Genomic DNA, 19,235 nt, shown 5'->3' with positions numbered 1-19,235 from the left:
TGATGATGAGTGATGTTGAGCATCTTTTCATGAGTCTGCTGCCCATCTGTCTGTGTTCTTTGGAAAAATGTCTGTTCATGTCTTCTATTTTAAATTGGATTATTTGTTTTTTTGGTATATGTATAAGGAGAACTATACTTTTTTCAAGGACAAATATACTTAGATATTCATTACTTTCTTTAATTCTAAAGATCAAGAAGGAGGAAGAGAAAAGGACTCTTAGTTATATACTTTATAATATGGCTATTCTTACAGAAATCCTTTTATATTAGTTCAAAACAATCCTAGAGAAGAAGTAAAGTTAGAAAACAGGTATTTAGAATTTTAGCTCAATACCTACTTATCGCATTAAGTGACACACAGTAGTCAACACTTAAAAAATAGACTAAGCTCTTTTAAGGATTTTCCAAAATCCATTAAATAAATTTTATTGAACTGTCAGTTTTCTAAGAACTCATAAAGCAACATTTCCTTTTAGTGAGAAGACTGAACAGTTTGGAAGCATTAGAAGCCATGCCTACCTTCTTAAACTGTTTGATTTCAATCTTCCATCCCAATGAGTAGCATCTTAAAAAAGTATAATTTTACATTTCTCCTTGTTTGCTGGGCTGGCTGTGGCCTATTTGCCCTCCAGCCATTCCTAGTCTTTCTCTTACCTTGGCAGTGGGGATCTATGCCTGAAGGTTGCTTTTTTCCAGGTGATGTTGGCTTCCAGCTGGGCCTGGAAAATGGGATGATGGGTGGGAAATTACAGAGTATCTCTAACCTGTGTTCTACCCTGCACGCCTACAGCCTGATCTGTCTTTGTCACCTGCTCTGTCTCTTCAAGGAACCCCCTTTTCTGCCTGGCAGGCTTACTGTTGGTTTACCTACTGTGGAGTGATTCTGATCCCTGGAACATTATTACTTCCCTTGTCTCTCCAGGCTAGGCGTGATTGCGGGGTTGCCTCATTATTGTGTTGGACTTCTTTATCCCTCCGAACACCACTATAACTCATTACTTTAACTTAATTCTATTTTAAATATTTGGAGTGTTTTCTGTCTCCCTGAGCAGTCCCTGTACAATGTACTTGCCCCTGGTGTAATGATTACTTTAAGAATATTCTGTAGTCTGGTATAGATGTACAATCACTTTCTTTGGGGCCATACCAACTGTACTGGGTCGAATCGTTTTCTCTCCAGATTTGTGTCTACCTGGAATCCAAGAATGTGTCCTAATTAGAAAATAGGATCTTTGCAGGTACATTTAGTTAATATGAGGTCATACTGAGTTAGGGAGGGCTCTAATCCAGTGTCTTGTGTCCTTATACAAAAAGCCATGTAACTATGGAGGCAAAGATCAGAGTTATATATCTATAGGCCAGGAAACACCAAAATCACTGATAGTCACCACAAGGTAGGAGGGAGTCATAGAACAGATTGTCCCTCAAACCAGAAAGAACTAGCCTTGCCAACACAACTGATTTCAGACTTATGGCTTCCAGAAATGTAGGAGAATACATTTCTTTTTTTTTTTTTAAGATTTTATTTATTTATTTGACAGACAGAGATCACAAGTAGGCAGAGAGGCAGGCAGAGAGAAGAGAGGAGGAAGCAGGCTCCCTGCAGAGCAGAGAGCCCGATTCAGAGCTTAATCCCAGGACCCTGGGATCATGACCTGAGCTGAAGGCAGAGGTTTTAACCCACTGAGCCACCCAGGCACCCCCATTTCTTTTGTTTAAAACCACCCAATTTATGGTTCTTCATTATAGGAACCCTAGGAATTTAATATACCAACTTTTTTTTAGCATTGCTATTATTATAATTCTTACTTATTTCCTAATTTATGTTATTAATTCTTACTTCTTTCTTTCTTTCTTTCTTTCTTTTAAAATATGGAATGCTTCACGAATTTGCATGTTATCCTTGCACAGGGGCCATGCTAATCTTCTCTGTATCGTTCCAATTTTAGTATATGTGCTGCCGAAGCGAGCACCTTAATTCTTTCTTAATTTATGTTAGGTCCCGTCTGCTGATTTTCTCCACGATTGGAGCCAGGTAATTTGCATGGTTGATCTAATGAAAAGTAAGCAGTGACCTTAGAAAGGTGTGCTGGCTTGATTGAGTTCATCCTTAGCCACATTACTATAAAGCCATGCGAATTCCATGCACCAATTCTGTAAGAACAATATTTTAAGACATTATTTAATTATAGATATTATATATAATATATATTATATAATATAAATTTATATATAAAATATTATATATTATACATTATATATACATTATATATAAATATATATTATATATAAAATATTATATATATAATGAACCTATTTATAATTTATAAATTTATAAATTTAAATTTATAATTTATAAACTAGAACAGAGGTATGTAAATATTTTCTGTAGAGGACCAGATACAAAATATTTAGGTTTTGTATTTTGTTTTGTTGTTGTGATTACTCAACTCTGCTAGTGCAGGAAAGTCACTATGCCCTATTGTGTAAATCCATGTGTTCCAATAAAACTACAGAACAGGTGGTGGCTAGGTTTGACCTATGGTCATAGCTCGCTGACCCTGAGCTAGATCATTACCATTACAACTCCATAACCCTTCCCTTTGCTCTAAGCAGAAACTATTGCTCTGATTTTGATATTTATCATCCCTTTTAAAAGATATATTAATTCATTTTATTTATCTGCAGGCTTTATTAAAATGCCCTTTTAAAGAAAAAAACCTGGATTATGTTTGTGAGATTCAATACCAATAATTCATGTATTGAGTAGATCAGTCTTTTCACTGCTATAAAATACATTTTGTATGAGTATTCCATAGTTTTTCATTTCCTGTTGGACACTTGTTTGCTGTAATTTTTTTTTTTTGCTATTACTAAAAAAGTTACCTGGTTTATCATACTCCTATTGAGATGAACATATGCAGAAATTTCTGTGGGTCATATACCTAGTATAAAATTGTTGGATGAGAAGGTATGCACATTTTCAACTTCATAAGAAATTCCTAAATGGATTTCTAAAGTGATTATATCAGTTTACATCTGTCCCATCAGAACTAGATAAGGATCCTCATGATTCTAGATTGTTGCCAAAGCAATATTACTAGATTTTTATTTTTGCCCATCTCATGAATAGAAAATGTTATCTTTATTTGGTCTTAATTTACATTTCCATGATTATTAAGTCAAGAAACTTTCAGGGGCCTCTTATTTACGTTTCTGGGAAATTCTTGTATTTTTGTTCCTTTCTTTATATTTCTATTGACTCATGTGCCTTTTCCTAATTGATTTGTTAGTTCTTTATATATGATTGATACTAATCCTTTATATAATTAAAATAATAGTTCAAGGATTTGCCTTATGTAAATGGTTTAATGGGTTTTAGTAAAATTTAGAAATCTACATTTTGAGTCTTACTTTTTTAAAAATTTGATTTAGTGCTAAAAAGCCTTACATTTTTGTGGTCTGAGTAAATGAGATCTATGAAAGACATTCTGTTTGCTGGTAACAAACTAGTTTCTAATGATGAAAAGCTGAAATTCTTTAAAAAAATAAGATACAAATGAACAGTAGGAAGTATGAGTTACAGAGAAATGTATTGAACTTAAAATTTAGAGGTTATACAGTGTTTCACAAATGCAATTAATTTATTTCTTATGCATGTGGGAGAATGGTTAGAAGAGAAGTTTCCAGAATAAGATTCAAATGTATTGTTTTAATTAAAAATTTAACCTTAGTCTGTGCTTTTGTGTATATTTCCTACAGGATCACAGGATTATTTTTCCTGAGAATACTTAGATAAGTATAGCTTATACTTATCTAAGATAAGTATAGCTCCATTTAAACATAATGTTATATTATAATGTATTTTATTTTCATAATGTTATGTTATAATGTATTTTATTTTTGTATCTCTACTGTAGCTTACTGTCAAGAGTTTTAATTGTTATCATTGTTAATTTGGCAAATGAAAATGTTTCCCTGACATATTTGAATTGAAGGTCTGGAGACCCAGAGTTCTGGAGTCCTGATGTGTGTAATCAGACTTCCACTAAGGAATTACACAAAGTTCCAGAGGAATAACTGGGAAACTCTTCTCTCTCCTCTCTTAAGTGTTTATTAAGCCAAATCCCTACACAATTGTTCAACTAATCTAATAAAATTAAAAATTGGCATTGTCAAAATTATATTACTTTCTAAATGTGATTTCTTTTTGTGGAGATCAAATGAATAGACCATTTTCTGCTCACAACTTCGTGATTATATACTAGAGAGCAACTGCCTATTCATTTTGTCCCTAGCCTTAGTCAAATGAATTTCTGTAGATGAAGAAAACAACTCAGTAAAATATATTTTTTTTAAGTGATTACTTGAAAACTTCAATTTATTTTCATGTTATTTTATCCCGATTTGATAGGAAATTTCATAGATTTGCCTTTTCACAGCATCTTCCAGTGCAGGCTCTCCTTCTTTTGAACTATCCCTCTTTTATCCCTGTCCCTACAGCCTACATGTCTTGTTACCTTTATATTTGTTTGCCAAAATGGTATTTGCTAGAAGAATTATTTCAAAATCTTTGCTTAATATTTCAGTTGTTTTATTAAAATTAGAAGTGTTTTCATGAAAAAAGAGATCTATCTGTATGACTTGAAATTTCCCTATTAACATACCCATCTAAAAACACCCAACAAATATTAAGTGCTCAACTTAATGAATTGCCACAAAGTCTGTAATGACCATCTAGGTCAAAACTGAATTTTGCCTATATCACACAAGGCCCTTTAGTGCCCTTGCTCAATCTTTATTTCCACCCACAAAAGAATCACGGATCTTGACCTTTAACACTATAGTTTAATTTTGCCTTTATTAATTTTTGTATATTTATCAACTAGAATTGTATGTTTGTTGTATATTGTGTGGGCCTGGATTTTGTTAATTAATATGTCTATGTGATTCATCCAAATTCCTGCTATGGTTAATTCATTTAATATATTCTGTTATATGGATATATCACCATCTATTCTACCTTTGGGGGGATATTTGGGTTGTTTCCAGTTTTTTGCTATCATGGACAATGCCAATATGAGCATTTTTTCCTGTCTCTTGCTACACATATATATACAGTTTTGTTGGATATATATACCTAGGAATGAAGCTGCTGGGTCATAAGAGTGTGTACGTTCAACTGTGGTGGATAATGCCAAACAATTTTCTATAGTGGCTTTACCAATTTACACTTTTCTCAGTACGGTAAAAGAGGTCCTAGTTTTCCAGATCATCAATAATATTGGGTGCTATCAGCATTTTAAAAATTAGCCATTTTTGTGGATGGATAGTGGTCTTTTGTTGTAGTTTTAGTTTTAATGTTTCTGATGAGTAATGGTGGTTAAGAATGGGTTATGTGCTTTTCCCCATAAACATTGTTCTCTTCTGAAGTGCCTCTACTAGTTTTTGTCCATTTTTAAATGGGGTTGTCTGAATTTATGAAATGACTTTATATCTGGATTTGAGTGATTTGTTTTGCAATAAGAGTGGCAGAGATTTTCTTCCACTCTGTGATTTGACTTTTCATTTCTTTTTTTTTGTATTTTAATTTTTATTTATTTTATTTGACTTTTCATTTCTTGCTGCTGTTTTTTTATATAAAGATGCTCTTAATTTCAACATCCAATTTAGCAATCTTTTCCATTATGGTTAGTGCTTTTATTTTTGTCCCTGTTTAAGAAGCAATTTCATATTTTAAGATCATAAAAATATTCTAAAAATATACTAAAGGCTTCTAAAATATTCTAAAATATCCCAAGACTTCTAAAAGTGTTTTATATTTTACATTTAGATTTACAGTCCACCCAAAACTATTTTTTGTGCATGTGTTGAGTTTTATTTTTCTCCCCTGAGGATATCCACGTGATCTTTCTTTTTTCTTAAAGATTTTATTTATTTATTGGACACAGAGAGAGATCGCAGAGCAGCAGGCAGAGAGAGAGATGGGGAAGGAAGCAGGCTCCCCACTGAGCAGAGAGCCTGATGCAAGGGCTCAATCCCAGGACCCTGGGATGACCTGAGTGAAGGCAGAGGCTTAGCCCACTAAGCCAGCCGGGGGGCCCTCCACTTGATCTTGAGCTGGTTATTGAAAGGGCCATCCTTTCCTCACTAATGTGTTCTACCATCTTTGAAATACTTAAAATGTATACATATGACCCCATTTTAGAATTATTTCTTTGGTTCCATTAGTTTATTTGTATGTCCTTGTGCCCATACCACAATGCTCTCATTGCCTTAACTTTACAATAAGTTTTAATATTGGCATTGTGAATTTTCTCAGATATTTTTTTTCCTCTTTAAGAGCATTTTGACTATCATTGGCTCTTTGCTTTCATGAAATGTTTAAATTTAATTTATTTCTACAAAAATGTATTAAAATATTTTTGGTGACTGCATTTAAGCCATAGATTTAGTAGAAAACCATTTAATAGAAATTTACATCTTTTATATTGACTTTTCCATCTATAGACACAATAATTTTTTCCATTTATTTAGATCTTATAAAATTTCCCTGATGGTTATGGTTTTTTTATGTAGAAGACTTGCAAATGTTTTGGTAGATTTATTTTTGTGTTTCTGATTTTTTTGGTCATTTTGTTTGTTTATTTATTTGAGAGAGAGAGGGAGAGAGAGTGTGTGAGCAGGGATGGGGCAGTGACAGGGTAGAGGGAGAGAAAGCAGACGCCACACTGAGCATGGAGCCTTATGCAAAGCTCCATCTCACGACCATGAGATTATGATCTGAGCTGAAACCAAAATAGGATGCTTAATGAACTGTGCCACGCAGGTGCCTTGTAAATGATTCTTTTTAAACTTTCATTTTCTATTGTTCATTGCTATCACATGGAAATGCTTTTCTGTGTCAGTCATGTATCCAGCAAACTTTATACATCATTTATTAGTTCTAACAATTAAACTGTGTAGTCCCTTGAATTTTCTAAATATCCAATGAAGTTTATTCTAAGAACATTTTCTTTTTCTGTTTTTCCAATATTTATTTTTCTAACATTACCACATGAGCTCCACTTGTGTCAGTTTTGTTAGGTTGCATTTTTCAAGGATTTTGCCTACTTCATCTAAAATTTCTAAATTGTTGTTATAACTTTGTTTATAAAGTTCTCTTAAGGTCTTTTACATGTTGGTTGGATCTGTAGTGATGCTCCTTTTTCAAATGTTTATTTGAGCTGTCTTACTCTTTTTCTCAGTCTTGCTAGCTGTCTGTTAATACTATTTGTCTTTTCAAAGAAGTGAATTTAAGTTTTGTTGATGATCTTTATGTTTTATTTTCCATCTTACTAATTTTAGTTCTTTTAAAATTCTTTCCACTTACTTCCTTGGATTTAATTTACTCTTGATTTGTTAACTTAGTGTTAAGGATTCTCTCTTTCCTCTGTTGAGCAGATAGAGTGAGAGTCTTCTGGCTCCAATTCAAAATTGAACTGGGTAATAGCTGAGTTCGAGTTTTACTTATACAGTCTACCTCTGGCTTACCTTTGTTTCTAGGATGAGGCTCTCCCAGACCTTTGTTTTAGGGTCTGGACCATCTTATTCTTCTCAGATGTGAATCACTGTTAGTAGTTCTGGTACTATGCTTCAGAGCTAAATCTCTAGGCTCATACCCCACATATTTTCAAAACATGCACATATTGAAAGAGAAAGTTGACAGTGTGTTTGAAGCAAGTTTTTATTTCCTAAGCATTGAGAAATGGACAGAATTTCAATCTGCCTCTAGGAGATTTTAACCTATGTCTGTTTACACCATCATGGCCTCAGAATGCAGGAAATGTCCCATGAATATGTCAGCTATTGTTCTGGTTCCTTCAGGTTTTCAATTTGCCACACTATTTCTTCTATGATTACCCACAACTTTTAGGTTACATTTCCCTCATTACAGGCTCTGTGTTTTAGCATACCTGGAGTTTGGACAAACTAGATCTTTAGTATACAGCTGAAATTACCTCTGTTCTGTGGGGGAAAATAATTGGATATTACTAGCTTCCCTGAGAAAATTTGTCTCTTAGATTCTCTTCTTTAGAATTCTCCTTGGGATTTTATTTCATCTAACTCTTTGCATTCACAGATTCCTAATACCTTTAAAAATATGATTCAAATAATTAATTTTTTCCTAATTTTGCAAGAACATTTGTCTGTTGTGAAATAGCTATAAACTCATTTGTTTGGCTTGTTTATTTTTATTATCCCTCTTTATTGGCTTTTTTACTTATACAGTTACTTACTCTGTTCTTTTAAGTAATTACCCTGGATACTATAGCATGCATTCTAATCTTATTTTTATTACCTGGATAGTGAAAGATGTTTCTGCCATCTAATTTTGCATAAAAGAACAGTGCAAAACTTAATCCCCTAAAACAACAACTTATTATTATTACTCATGTTTCTATGGTACCAAGGCTCACCTGGAGAGTTTTCATTTGGATTCTCTTATATGATTCTAGTCAGATGATGACCAAGGCTATGGTCATCCTAAGGCTTAACTGGGAAGGGTATTCTTGATGTCTCCCTCATGTGGTTGGCAGTGGTGCTGGTTGTTGGTTGGGAGCATACTTTCCTATAGCCTAAAGTCTTCAAAGATGTTCTGCTTAATGGATCATGTCCTCTAGTATTCAGTGCATAGTATATTCTCCTACCCTTAAATCTGGGCTGACACTGTGACTCAGTTTTAACCCGTAGAATATGGCAAAAATAATGCCACACGACTACTGAGGCAAAGTCACAGGAAGTCATGTAGCTTCCACCTGGGGCTTCTGGCACGCTTCCTTATGGAATTCAGTTATCAAGATGTGACAGGCTTAAAACAGGTATGAAGTCCATGGAAGGGTATTCATGTTGACAGTCCCTTTTCAGCTGGTCTTGCACTCCAAGTTTTGGTTCTCAGGCCTCATTAATTTTTGTAAAGCCTTGTTCAGCTCTTCTCTCTTATGTGCCTCTTCTAGAATTAGAAAATATTCCTGGGGGTGGGGGATAGCCTTAAGTGCTAGGTTCACCTCTTTTGATATTTCTTTTTATCTAGGTTTTGAACATATAATTTTTTAAATTGCCTTATTAACCCCTTAGAGCCAGTTATGGATCTTTAAAAAACTTTGAGGGAGCCTTCTAATTTTCTTCTGCAGGGAAGTTTGGATTGCCACTACAGGAAGTAAAATTTCCATATATATTTTTGAAATTTGTTATAATTGAAATTCTCACAAATCTAATTAGACCATGGTAAAGGCTTTTCCTCTACTTCATTTTAATATCATTAGCCCTTCAACAGAATGTATGGACCTTTTACACTGAATAGAAGTGTGGATGGTGATAAAAGAAGAATTGTGTTCAGATTATTTTCCCCTTGAAATTGTTTTCAAATTCACTTATTGTACATTTTATTCCTTTTGATTTGGGGCTTATCCTAGCAGGATGACAAAGTTTTGACAACACACTCTTGTGAAAATATAATAAAACCTGATAAAACCTGTAAAACAAATCTTCCCACACAGCTACTTACACAGCTACTTGCCTACTATGTAGACTTTTAAGTCCTTGAAGTTGTACTTTGTGTGTATCTCATTGTTCTTTAACACTGCATTGAAATCATATACTTATGTTTCTAAGTTCACAGTGCAAATAAAATTTCCTCAAGGACAGTGCTCCTTGCGATTCATCATCTAACCTTACCACTCAGGAGATGTGTGTCGATCTGACCTGAAGGGAAGCAAAAGCCTCAGTTTTGAGATCAGTTAGCTTTCGCAGGATCTTTATCAGTTTAGGTCCTGTGACTTTAGGTGTGTGTAAAGATCTAAATATAAATAGAAGAGAGTTAAAATATTTTGTTCAACAATAGGGACAAATCTAGATGGTTCTAGAGGTTCTAGGGTGTACAACAGGGTTTAATGCAGTATCAAATGATTACCATGGTCACTGAGTAAAAAGAAAAAAAATGTACATTAAATCGCCAGAAAAAAATTAGTCATTGCATTTCCCTACAAATCCTGTTCTTTTCTTTTGCTAGATCTCTCCATTTCTTTTCTAATTTTCTTTATTATTACTCATCATTATCATATACAACTGACATTACTTGATCCCCACCTAGCATTAAGTGTTGGAATACAAAAGAAAGTTATATTTTGCAAGGCAAATATTTATTGATCATTTATTATTTGTCAGGCATTACCTCAGATCTTCATTTTTTAAAGTTTTCTTTAAATCCCAGGTAGTTAACATACAGTGTTCTATTAGTTTCAGGTATCCAATGTAGTGATGCAGCACTTCCATACAACATCCAAGGCTCATCACAAGTACACTCCTAATCCCCATCACCCATTTAACTCATCCCCCTACCCACCTCCCCTCTGGTAATCTTTGGTTTGTTCTTTATAGTTAAGAATCATTTCTAGGGGTGCCGGTGTGGCTTGGTCAGTTAAATGTCTTACTCTTGGTTTTGGCTCAGGTAATGATATCAGGATCATGAGACTGAGCCTGGTGACAGGCTCCTTGCTGGGCATGGAGCCTGGTTAAGATTTAACCTCTCCCTCTGCCCTTTCTCCCTCAACCTACCCCTAGTTCACACATGCTCCCTCTCTCTAAACAAGAAAAAAAGGAAAGATAAAAGATAATGATAAGACTTTCTGAGAGAAAATATTTGCAAAGAATATGTCTGATAAAAGACTTGTCCCCAGAATATATAGAAAAGTATCAAAACTCAGTAATAAGAAACAAACAGCCTAGTTTTTAAAATGGGCCAATTTAGGGTCACCTGGGTGGCTCAGTGGGTTAAAGCCACTGCCTTCGGTTCAGGTCATGGTCTCCGGGTCCTGGGATTGAGCCCCGCATTGGGCTCTTTGCTTAGCAGAGAGTCAGCTTCTCCCCCCCACACTGCCCCCTGCCTGCCTCTCTGCCTACTTGTGATCTCTCTCTCTGTCAAATAAATAAATAAAATCTTAAAAAAAAATAAAATGGGCAATTTAAGCAAAAAACATACAGGTAGAAAATAAACACTTGAAAAGATGTTCAATATCATTAGCCTTTAGAGAAATGCAAATTATAACTATAGTGGATACAACTACACACTTTTTAAAAATATTGAGCATGTCAGGTGCTGGGAAGGATGTAGAAGAATGGGAATTCTACATGCTGCTGGAGGCGACATAAAATACTGATATTTATCATGTAATCCTCACCATTCTACTCCTAGGAATTTACCCAAGAGAAATTAAAGTGTATAGCCTTACAAGGATGTGCATACTAACATTCATGGCACCTTTATTTATTATAACACTGAAGTGGAAACAACTGATGTCTAGTGTCAGGTGAAAAGTTAGACAAATTATGGGATACCCAAATAATAGAAGAGTATTCAGCAGTAGAGAGGAGTAAATTATTGATACATCCACCAACATGGATAAATCTCAAATAATTATATTCAGTGAAAGAATCTGGACAAAAAGGAGTTCATATTTTGTATTTTCTTTTACATAAAATTTTAGAAAAAGGAAACTAATCTACAGTGGCAGAAAGGAGGTCAGTGGTTGCATGTGTCTTAGTTATCTATTGCTGTGTAACAGTATTTCCCAAAATTCAGCAGGTTAAGATGACATATATTTATTATCTCATACTTTCTGTAGGTTAAAAGTCTGGGCACAGCTTAACTGTGTGTCCTGTACAAAGCTGCACCCAAAGTGTTGGTCGGGATTGGGTTCTTATTTGAGTCTAGTGTGGGGAAGGATCTGCTTCCAAGTTCATGTAGTCGTTGCTAGCATCCAGTTACTTCTTTGTCTCACTGTTGACAGAATCTTGATTCTATCTTCATAAACACAGACTATAGTAATCCATGAGTATTTCTCCTCATTAGAAAGCAATACACTTCTATGTTCTTTCCTCCATTGCTCTTTTATGATGTATCTCCCCTACACATTCAAAATTAGCAGTAAACATGAAAGCAACTCAGTTTTTGTACTCACATTTCTATTGTTACACCACGCTTGCCATGTTGTAAAACAAATTTTCATAATTTCATTATCATGATAAAATGAAAAAGAACGTGCATTCTGACATTTAAAATAATACACCTTCTCTAAAAATAATTTATAACCTCTCTGCAGGCTGCTGGGCTGAGGCTTCGGTTTCTCTCTGGTTTTGGGGCTCAAGGCTGCCCTCAGTTCCTTGCCTCATGGCCTTATCCATGTGGCAGCTCACAAACTGATATCTGGCTTCCTCAAGACTAGCAGGGAGACATTACATGTATTACAGTCCATGTACGTTACCATTGCATGTACCATCATGTACATCCCATCACGTTTGCATATTCTGTTGGTTACAAGTCACATGTGCAGCCCACACTCAGGGGGAAGAGATTATGCAAGGGCATGGACAACAGGAGGCCACCCTGGAGTCTGTTCACCACATTTGGGAGGGAAGACTGCAGAAAAGAGGATAGATTTACAAAACAGCAGAGGGAAACTTTTAGAAGTGATGGATATGTTTATTATCTTTATTGTGATTTCTTCATGGGTGTAAATGTATGTTAGACATATCAAATTATATAATTAAATGTGTGGAGTTTGCTGTATGCCATTGATAGCTCAGTAAAGCTGTTAAAAAAAGAATTACATTCACTTATATATCCAGATGGAATTTGAAGCCAGGAATAAAAAGGCGAAGAAAAACATTGGTAATTCCTTAGCTGCAGATAAGTTGACTTATGGTTACGACCTTAACTGCTCTCTAGATTAAAATGTACTAATGATATTAATGTAGTCAGCTTTCTGTAAAGAAATGTAAGGTCTACAAAACATTACTGCTACTCACATCAATTCAGATGTTACCAAAATTATGAGCTCTTGTAGTTTGTTTTATATGGAATAATGAACAATGCAATTTGTATATAGTTCGACTGACAAGTAAATTTCCCACATAAAGTATAAATAGAATACAAAATAATTTGTCACATCTGTGAGGCTGAAATTAGAGCTCTTAGAGAGGGTATATTATTTTTAGAGAAGGTATATTATTTTAAATGTCAGAATGCACATTCTTTTTCATTTTATCATGATAATGAAATTATGAAAATTTGTTTTACAACATGGCAAGCGTGGTGTAACTTAATAGAAATGTGGGTATAAAAACTGAGTTGTTTTCATGTTTACTGCTAATTTTGAAAGTGTATGGGAAATACATCATCAAAAGAGCAAAGGAGGAAAGAACATAGAAGTGTATTGCTTTCTAATGAGGAGAAATACTCATGGGTTACTATAGTCTGTGTTTATGAAGATAGCATCAAGAAGATTGTGTTCACAGTGAGATAAAGAAGTAACAGTTATTGAGTATTAGTAGTATATTAGGAAAATACATTCCTAATATATTCATATTATGAATTGAAAATTTAATTTTTATAAATACATTTGTATTATAAATTGAATTTTTAATTTTTACAAAATTCCTACCAGTCATTTTTAAAAAAGATTTTATTTATTTATTTGACACAGAGAGAGAGAGAGATCACAAGTAGGCAGAGAGGCAGGCAGAGAGAGAAGCAGGCTTCCTGCTGAGCAGAGAGCCCGATGTGGGGCTCAATCCCAGGACCCTGAGATCATGACCTGAGCCAAAGGCAGAGGGTTAACACACTGAGCCACCCAGGTGCCCCTCTACCAGTCATTTTTAAAAGACAGGAAGATGGGGCTGAAGTCGCATAGAATTGTCCACAGTGGAACTGGATTTCCAGTGATGGCCTACTTCACACCTCATCCCCAGTATTTTCTTCAGTACGAGAGGCAGAATCTATTGTGATTAGAGGCACAAATTCTGGAGCCATGGTGCATAGGTTCAAATTCTGGTTGTATAAGCTGATATAAGCTATTATTTTCCTTCTCAGTACCACTGTTTTTCTTACTGAAAGTATCAATAGTATCTGGTGCATCAGATTACAAAGAATGAGGAAATTTCTAGAAAGAACTTAGAACAGTGTCCAGCACAAAGTTAGCTTTCTGTGAGTATTTCTTCTCATTATTATTACATGCTTTGGCACACATGTGTTAATCAAGGTTTTAATCAAGAGAAACAAAACCAATAAGCTCTATATCTATCTATCTATCTATCTATTTATTTATTTATTTATTTTAAGGAATTAACTTACATAATTGTGGAGGCTGACATGCCTCAGGATCTGCAAGGTGAATCAGTGAGCTGGAGCCCCAGGAGATCTGATATTTCAGTTTGAGTTCAAGTGCAGGAAAAAGCAGATGTCCCATTTGGAAAGCACCTAGGAGGAATTCTTTCTTACTCTGGGTGGGGACAGGCCTTTTTTGCTATTTCTGTTCTATTCAGGCCTTCTCTGGATTGGATGAGCCTTGTCCACATTAAGAAGGTCAATCTGCTTTACTCACTCTTATCAATTTACATGTCAATCTCATCCAAAAACACCCTCATGGAAATACCAAGAACCTTTTACAAAATATTTGGGTGCCTCATCACTCAGTCAAGTGGACACATAAAATGAACCAGCACAGGGGCGCCTGGGTGGCTCAGTGGGTTAAAGCCTCCGCCTTCAGCTCAGGTCATAATCTCAGGATTGAGCCCCACATCAGACTCTCTGCTCAGCAGGGAGCCTGCTTCCCCTCTCTCTCTGCCTGCCTCTCTGCCTCCTTGTGATCTCTCTCTCTGTCAAATAAATAAATTAAAAAAAAAAAAAGAACCAGCACAGCATGAAAACTATTAGACATTGACCCCAAATTATGTATACCTAGGTTCTATATGCTGTGATATTTTGCATCTTTTTTAAAGAGCATTTCGTAGTTATTTTTATGTCTTTTTATTACTGAATGCTTGATGGTCTCCTGCCTTGTCACAATCATTACGATTTCTCCCCCTTTCAGAATGAAGACTTTATAAGTTTTATTGGTTGTAACATGACAAGTGGGTTGGTTATTATGAAAACAAATCAAAAGTTTTGTGAGTGATGAAATGACAAATCTTTTGGGTTTTTTCTTTTTTTTTGATTGATGACATTCATTTTTAAAATTTGTGAAATAATCCAGAAATTTGGGGCCTGATTGGATCTTTAACCATTTCAGCAATAAGGGAGAGATTAAATAAAAATTTTAAACAATTAGTTATGGTGATAGCTGTAGTACCATTAATATTTACCATTTATTGAGTATTGCATCTTAGCTACCATTTCAGCAGGAAGTGAGACATTAAACAAACAAAAATAATTATAGTGTTATTAATAATACCAGTAGTAATATTTATCATTTAATGAATGTATTTACTGTCTGTTGCGCACTGTAACAGGAACTCCACAGTGTTTACTTACTTTTTTTCTTTTTTTGTTTTGAGAGAGAAAGAGTGTGAACATGGGCATTGCAAATGCAAGCAGGGCTGGGGGAAGTGGGGGTGGGTGGAGAGGAACTGGGGGATTGGGAGGGAAAGAATCTTAAACAGGCTTCATGCTGAGCATGGAGCCTGATGTAGAGCTTGATCTTATGACTTTGAGATTATAACCTGAGCCAAAATCAGGAGCCAGCTGCTTGGGGCACCTGGGTGGCTCAGTCGATTAAGCATCTGCCTTTGGCACAGGTCATGATCCCAAGGTCGTGGGATAGAGCCCGGTGTCGGGCTTCTCCCTCTGCCTCTGCCCCTTACCCTACTTCTGATCTCTTTCTCTCAAATAAATAAATAAAATAAAAAAGAATCGGATGCTTAACTGACTGAGCTACCCAGGTGCCCCTCACAATGGTTGTTTCTTTAATTCTTTTATAGCCCAGTGAATTTGGAACCATTATCTTATTCATATTATATAGTCAGCGAGATGGTCAAATAAATTAGGTAAGCATTGGAGCCAGTCTGGGCTTGTAAGATGAGAGGTTTGATTTTTTTTTTTAAATTTAAAATTTTTTATTTTTTTTATAAACATAAAATGTATTATTAGCCCCAGGGGTACAAGTCTGTGAATTGCCAGGTTTACACACTTCACAGCACTCACCATAGCACATACCCTCCCCAATGTCCATAACCAACCACCCTCCCCCCTCTACCCCCAGCAACCCTCAGTTTGTTTTGTGACATGAAGAGTCTCTTATGGTTTGTCTCCCCTCCGATCCCATCTTGTTTCATTTATTCTTTTCCTACCCCCCCAACCCCCCCACATTGCATCTCCACTTCCTCATATCAGGGAGATCATATGATAGTTGTCTTTCTCCAATTGACTTAATTCGCTAAGCATAATACCCTCTAGTTGGATCCACGTCGTCACAAATGGCAAGATTTCATTTCTTTTGATGGCTGCATAGTATTCCATCGTGTGTGTGTGTGTGTGTGTGTGTGTGTGTGTGTGTGTATCTCACATCTTCTTTATCCATTCATCTGTTGATGGACATCTAGGTTCTTTCCATAGTTTGGCTATTGTGGACATTGCTGCTATAAACATTCGGTTGCACATGTCCCTTTGGATCACTACATTTGTATCTTTAGGGTAAATACCCGGTAGTGCGATTGCTGGGTCATAGGGTAGCTCTCTTTTCAACTTCATGCTGTTTTCCAGAGTAGTCGCACCAGCTTGCATTCCCACCAACAGTGTAGGAGGGTTCCCCTTTCTCCGCATCCTCGCCAGCATCTGTCATTTCCCGACTTGTTAATTTTAGCCATTCTGACTGGTGTGAGGTGGTATCTCATTGTGGTTTTGATTTGTATTTCCCTGATGCCGAGTGATGTGGAGCACTTTTTCATGTGTCTGTTGGCTATCTGGATGTCTTCTTTGCAGAAATGTCTGTTCATGTCCTCTGCCCATTTCTTGATTGGATTATTTGTTCTTTGGGTGTTGAGTTTGCTAAGTTCTTTATAGATTTTGGATACTAGCCCTTTATCTAATAAATGTCGTTTGCAGATATCTTCTCCCATTCTGTCAGTTGTCTTTTGGTTTTGTTAACTGTTTCCTTTGCTTTGCAAAAGCTTTTGATCTTGATGAAATCACAATAGTTCATTTTTGCCCTTGCTTCCCTTGCCTTTGGTGATGTTCCCAGGAAGAAGTTGCTGCGGTTGAGGTCAAAGAGGTTGCTGCCTGTGTTCTCCTCAAGGATTTTGATGGATTCCTTTCTCACATTGAGGTCCTTCATCCATTTCAAGTCTATTTTTGTGTGTGGTTTAGGGAAATGGTCCAATTTCATTTTTCTGCATGTGGCTGTCCAATTTTCCCAACACCTTTTGTTGAAGAGGCTGTCTTTTTTTCCATTGAACATTCTTTCCTGCTTTGTTGAAGATTAGTTGGTCATAGATTTGAGGGTCTATTTCCGGGCTCTCTATTCTGTTCCATTGATCTATGTACCTGTTTTTGTGCCAGTACCATGCTGTCTTGATGACAACAGCTTTGTAATAGAGCTTGAAGTCCCGAATTGTGATGCCACCAACTTTGGCTTTCTTTTTCAATATTCCTTTGGCTATTTGAGGTCTTTTCTGGTTCCATATAAATTTTAGGATTATTTGATCCATTTCTTTGAAAAAAATGGGTGGGATCCTGATAGGGATTGCATTAAATGTGTAGATTGCTTTAGGTAGGTAGCATAGACATTTTCACAATATTTGTTCTAATCAAATGATGTCCATGAGCGTTATTAAATGATAATCCAAATGATGTCCATGAGCATTATTAAATGATAATCCATGAGCATGGAACATTTTTTCATTACTTTGTGTCTTCCTTAATTTCTTTCATGAGTACTTTATAGTTTTCTGAGTATAGATTCTGTGCCTCTTTGGTTAGGTTTATTCCTAGGTACTTATGGTTTTGGGTGCAATTGTAAATGGGATTGACTCCTTAATTTCTCTTTCTTCTGTCTTGTTGTTGGTATAAAGAAATGCAACTGATTTCTGTGCATTGATTTTATATCCTGACACTTTACTGAATTCCTATACAAGTTCTAGCAGCTTTGGAGTGGAGTCTTTTGGGTTTTCCACATATAGTATCATATCATATGCAAAGAGTGATATTTTGACTTCTTTTCTGCTGATTTGGATGCCTTTAATTTCTTTTTGTTGTCTTAATGCTGAGGCTAGGACTTCTAGAACTATGTTGAATAGCAGTGGTGATAATGGAGAAAGGTTTGATTCTTGATACACTACTCATGCCTCAGAGCCACTCTGGAGACAGACTGCTCCCTGCCAGATGGCAGATACTAGGGAGGGATATTTTAGCATTAATACCTGGTTTACATTTCACTTCTCATCACTATGATTACTCTCTTCTCAGTACTGTATTATAGTGGGAGCAGTGGTCCACAAATATACTATATTAATAGAAAATTTGAGGTATAGTAAAGCTAACAGTTTTGAAAATAACTGTCATTTAAAAGTTTTTTACCCACAGTTCCCAAGAGGAAGTAGGGTGCCATGTCATGGTGGTAGGGCTACACAGGGAGAAGAGGATCTATGAGCAAGAGCCTTTGTTTTGGGACTTCTACAGGAAGCAGTGATTAAGTTAGAGTAATCAGGCTTAGGCTTGGCTGGTCAGAATGATTTTATCAGGCTCTGGGGCATAATGGCTGTCCCTGGGTGTCTGGTGCCTGGGCTTGGGGTAATCACGGTAGGGTTTGGGAGCAGGGACTCTGGATTGGTTGATTTGTATTTCAAAGTCACCCCCTGGGAGGAGTGCTTCTAGGGACAGGGATGAGGAGTGGGAGGGGATGCTGAGGGAAGCAGGAGGCCAAGGCAAGGAGACTCAGGTATATGTCAGGTTGTGCAGAATAAGGTACATCCAACTTATTACATGGAGGGCAGATGTTAAAGCATCAAGTTTATAGAGGTTAGAAACATGGTTAATGGTAATAGCCTTATTGGCTTCTAATAGAGAAAGGGGATTTCATGAGGTTCAAATTTATCATTATCCCTCTATTTTACCTGTTTTGCCAGAATTATGCAGAAGTGTTCTTACAGTGTCCATTCACTGCCTGGTGGTCCAGAGTCTCCCACCTGCAGGGAAGGAGCCCTTTTGTTTACCCCAGTGGTAGCTGAGGGTAACAGCTTATGAATTTGCTACTCACCAGAGAGAATTGCTAACATGTGCAGACATCCTCCTTTGAAAGGTAGAGGTGGAAATACCAAGGTTCCAAGAAAGATTAAAGTCTCAGGAAGCCCTGAGGTTTGTGAGAAGGGGCTGTGATTGCACCAGTATGCAACCCCACCCATATTTAAAAATATTATTATTAT

At 36.0% G+C, this 19,235-nt stretch overlaps 1 non-coding gene across 1 annotated transcript; it reads right to left on the bottom strand.

The window, feature by feature from the left end:
- Positions 1 to 1,868: 1,868 nt before the first annotated feature.
- LOC123393350 lies at positions 1,869 to 1,975 on the bottom strand. The gene has a single exon (XR_006608114.1). It is a non-coding gene; the product is annotated as a U6 spliceosomal RNA (small nuclear RNA).
- Between the last annotated feature and the right edge of the window lie 17,260 nt (positions 1,976 to 19,235).

Source organism: Mustela putorius, unplaced genomic scaffold (assembly GCF_011764305.1).
Source record: "Mustela putorius furo isolate JIRA1106 unplaced genomic scaffold, ASM1176430v1.1 tig00000827_pilon_pilon_pilon, whole genome shotgun sequence".
Classification (NCBI taxonomy): Eukaryota; Metazoa; Chordata; class Mammalia; order Carnivora; family Mustelidae; genus Mustela; species Mustela putorius.
The sequence above is the reverse complement of the archived record's forward strand: the minus strand, read 5'-3'. Positions and strand labels throughout refer to the sequence as shown.